This window comes from Octopus bimaculoides, chromosome 13 (assembly GCF_046866305.1).
Source record: "Octopus bimaculoides isolate indiv1 chromosome 13, ASM4686630v1, whole genome shotgun sequence".
Lineage (NCBI taxonomy): Eukaryota > Metazoa > Mollusca > Cephalopoda > Octopoda > Octopodidae > Octopus > Octopus bimaculoides.
The window spans coordinates 59,947,129-59,954,628 of record NC_142940.1 but is presented as its reverse complement, the minus strand read 5'-3'; positions in this window follow the sequence as shown (position 1 = coordinate 59,954,628).

Below are 7,500 nucleotides of genomic sequence, written 5' to 3'. Positions count from 1 at the left end.
TATATATATATATACGTGTTTATATTTCTACGCTCACACACACACATACACACATGTGTATGGATATATATATATATATATATATATATATATATATATATATATATATATACTGTGTATATTAGAATATAAAACTCGTGGATAATCAATACTATCAGTTATCATTTCATAGACAATATTTTAAAGAGAGAGAGAAAAAACAGAGAAAGTGATGATAAAAATAATTACTGATTAAATCGCTCCTCTCAGAAATCGAAACATGAATCTCTTGATGGCAGGTCAAAGTTGTTAAGTATGTCATTGTACATGAAACACGTGACTGGTACGTGCTGAGATAAAAGTTAGGCAATGCTGTATTTGAGAGATACGCAATGAAGTGGTTTGAAATTTTCCTCTCTCACGAAAAAGATTTGTGTTTCGTTTCCCGGAAGTACTGTCCCTTTTTTCAGTCATTATGTGATGTAAATCCATACATCCATACATGCATATATATATATATATATATATATATATATATATATATATATATATATATATATATATATATATATATATATATATATATACATATATATATATATTCATATATATATATATATATATATATATATACAAATAAGTATTTATACACACAAACACACACACACACACATATATATATATATATATGTGTGTGTGTGTGTGTTTACGCTAAGTTAAAACTCATAATACATATTGTTAGGATTTTATATTGATATTTTCAAATTATGAATTTAATGATCAACAATTTTTCACCAAGTTTTGAACTGTCAATTTCTTGTTTAAATTGACCAAACAGACGGAATTCCATTTCTGTTGTGAAATAAAATGTTAAGGCAATAACAAGAAAAACAAAGAAATAAAATATACTCATTGAAACAATTTGAAGATTAAGTACGGAGAGAACAAACGATTGGGTGACACGCATACTATATATTTAAGACTGAAATTTTTTTCTAAGTTCAAGACCAATATATTGATACGACTTGATAATTCTCATCTAATCTGAAGCCATAGCCGGACATCTTCCTTAAGACAGAACTGTATGGCATATTCAGAGTTCTTTAATTAGATGGAGTTATAGCACATCTGAACTTACAGAGCACATCGATTAAGTGGATGTAGCATATCCAGAGCTTAATTAAGCGGAGGTACGGCATGTGTAGATCTCTTAACTTAGACGAAGATATGCCATATCCAGAGGACTTCGATTTAACGGAGGTATGATATACCCAGAGTTCAACTAGATGGAGCAATGGCATATCTGGAATCACAGCTCTGTGGATCGTACTTAGTGGTTCAGTAACTACCTACGTATGATATGTCTTCTATGTATATATATATATCTCCTCGATCAACATTGGACTGGGCCTTGTACAACAACTACAAAGACGTCAATTTGAGGAGCCTCTGCATGGTTACTTGGCTATCTAGAATTCAAGGCAAATCTTTCTCTTCTCAAATCACAACTTACTATATTAAACAACGAATGCACCAGCAATTTATTGAAATAAATAATAAGGAAGAACAAATTGCAGATTATATAAAATTGATGGAGATTATGGTAGAAACAAAAAATAAGAGATTTATCATCACAGCTAGGACAGATTTGATGAAACGTCTGGTGAATTAAGTTTGACCAGCGGCTAAACATAAACAACAAAAGCAACATCAACACCAGCAAGACCACCAACAAAACCTACTTGATAACGAAAGATATCAGAGAATATGTATATGTGTGTGTGTGTGTGTGTGTGTGTGTATGCGTGTGTGCGTGTCTGTGTGTGTGTGTGAGAGTGTGTGCGCGTGAGTAGGTGTGTGGTTGTGTGTGTGTATGTGTGTCTGTGTCTGCGTTTGTGCTTATATAACATCACACTCTCACTCTAGAAAACGAATAACGATAATAAGTTTTGAAAGGTTTTTATTAGATTTACGAGGAAGGATTAGTATTGTTATTATTATTATTATTATTATTATTATTATTATTATTATTATTATTATCCTCCTCATCATCAGTATTATTATTAGGGGAGCGGCTATGTGGGGAAGAGAGATTTCTATGCTGAGACATTTCTCCCATTTCTCAAACAACAGCATTTGTTGTGTTGGTGGTAAAAATGTACACAGATTCTCTACTCAAAATCGAAAGCGCGACTTTACTTATCTCGTCTTAGATACAATTGAGATACAATTGTTGAAACAGCAAACGTTGGTCGTTTTATTTTCTCTTTTATGCTATTTTTATAAATTACTTAAATCATTAACGAAATGTGTTCATGAAATATTAAAGAGAAATTTATTTTCATTTAAATATTTGAATGTCTTCTGGTCTTTTATTTATTCCCCCTATTGATATAATTCACACGTACTCTAAATTATATATATATTATATATATATTATACATTATATATATATATATATATATATATATATGTATTTATATATACTGTTTGTATGTGTTTGTGAATGTGCGGTTATGTGTGAGTATGTGTACACACACACACACACACACACGCTTATATGCATATATGTATTAATGTTTGTATGTTTGCTTTTAATATGAAGTCATATACAAAAGCAATTATACATTAAACTAAAGGATTACTTAATACATTTAATGGAGTGCATATATAATAAATTTTACAAGAAGTTTGACGATGATATCAATTAGATGACGGCTCACACGTATATATGTATTTATATACGGATGCATGTACGAATTTCCACACACACACACACACACACAGATATATATATCAAGATAAATACATATATCCGCACATTCTTATGTGTGAGCCACATCAAATTTTACAGTCTATACATAAATCTATGAAATCACTTGACTTGCAAAAGTCATAACCACCACTACCACCATAATCTCCACGGTAATTAAAACGAAATTTTTTTTTGTTTTTGTTTTTGTAACGTAATCTTAACTGATATGTTCCACTCGTTGACAAATAACTATCTGCTATATACGGGCACTAGTAAACAACGAAGTTTGTAAGATCTCTTAAACACACGTTGCTGCCGCAGAGCTTGGTCAACGACCAATCATAAAGCTGGGTCAAATACAAAAAGTAAAGCATAGTTAATTTAGTATTAACATACTTCGTGCAGAGAACATAGCGGTTCTAATTAGCAATAATTAATACAGTGGGAAAAAATATTATTCAGCAATCATGAATTTCATTATTTTGGCGACAATTGGGAGGAAACTAGAATAATCACTAAATAAATCACAAAATTGTACACGGGCTGGCATAGAAAAATATATTTCGTTCAGAGAGTAAACGATATCTGTAGTCGATGTGTTAGCACTAACTAAACATACAGTGTAACTACCGTTTTAACTACGTGACGTTAGTGAAAAAGTAAGTAGCAAAGAATATTTTTCTTATATATAGAACAAGCGGAGTTATTTTAATAATTGAAATGTCAGAAAGAGAGCAAAATAAAAAAAGATTGTAAACCATCCTAAAAAAATAAATGCAGGAAAGCAATTTAAATATAAAAATTAATAAAGTTTCCATTAAAAGCAAATTTTAAAACAACTGCATTTTTCTTGTATAAAATTTTGTTTTTGTTTTCATTTTAAAGATCACAGCCAGTGAACATTTTTTTAATATATTTTCTAAATGATATCAACTTACAAATCTTATAACAGTACACAATATACGGCAATATATATATATATATATATATATATATATATATATATATATATATATATATATATATATATATATATATATACATATATATGTATGTATATATATACATATATATGTATGTATATATATGCATATATATATATGTTTATATACGTATATATGTATATGTATGTATATATGTATATGTGTATGTATATATGTATATATATGTGTATATATATATATGTATATATATGTATATGAGTATGTTTATTTTCATATGAATAAGTATATTTACTTCCATATGAAGCATAGCACAAAACAAAATTCAATGCTTAATTGCAGAGTTCAATATATTTTAATAAGCAGCGGGATATACTAACATTACAACATGGACTTTCGCCATCATCTGCTTTGACATGTAATACGGGAAAAGTTCTAAAATTTGGATCATAACAACTGAAGTATTGCCGATTTTTAAAATATGAACAATATCTTCATATATGACGGAGAACTGCAGAACTGAACTTACATTACTTGTCGAGCTATTTGATAATGAATCCTCCTGTTGTAATATGAGTATACCATTCTGAACTGTCCATACGTACATAGGTGTGTGTATGTATGTACGTACATATGCATACGTATATACATTCATATATCATATGTATATATATATATATATATATATATATATATATATATATATATATATATATATATATATATATATGTATATGCTTTTATGTATTTACATACAATGATCTGGCCGTATAGAAATCAGGTATTAAATAACAGCAAGTCTAGGGATTGTTAATTAATAGCAAAAGCATTCCATTGGTCACAAAGTTTGTTAAGATTTATATTTATAATCCCTAAAGAATTTAGAACGCAATTTAACAAGTAACAAATGGTTGCTTGTTAGGCAGGCAGGAAAGAGGCATTTTAAAACGCGAACTGAAAATATTCTACATTTAAAAAGCAATAAAACCAAATATGCACAAAAATCAAAGAGAGTGGGTGGCATAGAACTGCAGATTTGTTTAAAATATCTTTCGTTTGATTAAATCACATTTATTTTCATGATTCATTACAATCACAGCCAATTAATTTTTATAAACGATATTAAATATGGCAAAAAGCAAACACACACCGACATAAACAACAATAATCACGAGTGTCTCATATCTCTTTGTCTGTATCCTTATATATATATAGATATATATACATGTGTATATATATGCATATATATGTATATATATATATACATATATATATTTATGTACACACACATACATATATATGTATGTATGTATATATACTATTAGTTGTTTAATCTAATCCATTCACTATTGATAATTTAAAGCCATCCATCAGTACATGTCATCATCAGAATTTTCTTAATTGTAGCAATAATAATAATAATAATAATAATAATAATAATAATAATAATAATAATAATAATAATAATAATAATAATAATAATCCTTTCTACTGGAAGCACAAGGCCTCAAATTTGGGGGAAGGGATAAAGTCGATTACATCGAACCCATTGCTTAACTGGTACTTAATTTATCGACCCCGAAAGGATGAAAGGCAAAGTCGACCCCGGCGGCATTTGAGCTCAGAACACGAAGACAGACGAAATACCGCTAATCATTTCGCCCGGTGCGATAACGATTCTGCCAGCACGTCACCTTAATTGTTTTCAACTTGCAGTAACCACACCTAGGATTACAAATTTTGGTACAAGGCCATAATAATAACAGCAACAGCAATAATAATAATAATAATAAAAATAATAATAATAATAATAATAATAATAATAATAATGATGATGATGATGATGATGATGATGATGATGATGATGATGGTGATGGTAATAATAATTATGGTAATGATGATAATGATGACGACGATGATGATGATGATAATGATGTTGATGATTGTAATGATGATGATGATGATGATGAAGATGATGATGATGATGATGATGATGATGATGATGATAATAATATTAATAATAATAATAATAATAATAATAATGTCTTTTCCGCTAAAGGCATAACGCCTGAATTTTGGGAGGAGGGGAGTAGTCTATTATACCGACCCAAGTGTTTCTCTGGTACTTAATTTATCGACCTCGAAAGGATGAAAGGCAAAGTCGTCCTCGGCAAAACCGGAAAAAAACGAACGAAATGCTGCTAAGCATTTTTGCCTGGTGTGGTAACGATTCTGCCAGCTCGCCGCCTTAATAATAATAATAATAATAATAATAATAATAATAATAATAATAATAATGTATGTTGTGGGTGGGTTGTTTTGAAGAGTGAGAAATATCTGGACTATAGAAGTTTGAAAAATCCCGAAGTATTTGTACATAGAGTTTTATGTAGTGTGTTACATACACTGAAAAATCATTTCAATAGGATGCAAAATAAAAAAACAAAAAAAAAATTGTAATATATATTTAGCTGCTTTGCAATCAGACAGCGTACAAAAGCATATATTATGTACAATACCAGCATTAAAGACACACGCACACTGACACACATGGTTTACTACAAACACGCAAAAAGTTTCAAATAATGGAAAAGAAAGACTACGCAAAACAGCATTATACATTATATTTTCTTGAAGCCAAAACTTTTACTGTATTCTTATATACATACATATATGCATACGTACATACATACACACTTCATACATAATTGTACACAGACGCACAAATAAACATATCTAAACACACAAATACACATGCTTATATATCAATATTAATATATTTTCTTTATATGACGCATAATAGAAAGAGACCAACAACACTAAGAACAATTTCAGCACCAAATGCACTGCTGACCACTTAAACTGTACAATTACTTTAATTAAAGATCTTCAGGTGTGAAGTAAATTCGAAATCATTCATAAGACGTTATTACTAATTAAAGAACGTTATGGAGAAAATGAACGAATAATTTAATGAAAGAAATATCAAAGTTAAATTGCATAGCAGTTTTGATATCCTTAAAAATTAAATTATAATTTTGGGAAGAGCATGTCCACGCCTTGCGTGTGATTTTCTTCCGTGTGTTTCTACATCGTCCTCCTGTGCAATTTTTTAATCTCTCTCTCTATATAAGTCATCTTTCTGTGCAGCAAGTTATGCTTATATGTATATACATGTATATATATATATATATATATATATATCTATATATATATATATATATATATATATATATATATATATATATATATATATATATATATATATATATATACGTATATTTATATACTTACACACAGACACAGAATGCTCTATACAATATTAATGATGACAATATGGATGGTGAATATTTCCTTGAGTAACTGGAGCGCCACTGGCGACCTGATTTTCCAGTTCATCTGGTATTTGAAACGAAGAATATATCAGTGGAATTTTCGGTTTTCGTTTCTCTATACAGTCTCCCAGAACAACTTGAACTGATATTAAAACATCACTTGAAACTCAAACAAAAACAAAAAAATACAGTTCGGAAATAGCTCCAAGAATTTCCCCAGTGAAATGCAAAATCCTGTGGAATTTACTTGAAAATAAGAGAGATGGGACTCTGAAAAATGTTTAGATCAGGTGCACAGGTAAAGAGTGGTCCGGCATAGGACGGCTAGCGATCACTCATCTTTGTTTTAATCAGTTGATTAAATAGTCTAATCTTTGTGTCATCTATCCACACTTCTCTCTTTGTTTCTCTTTCTCACTTTCCATTGCTTCCTCTCTCTTACTCTCTACCCCAACTCTCTCTATATATACATACATAGAAACACACACAC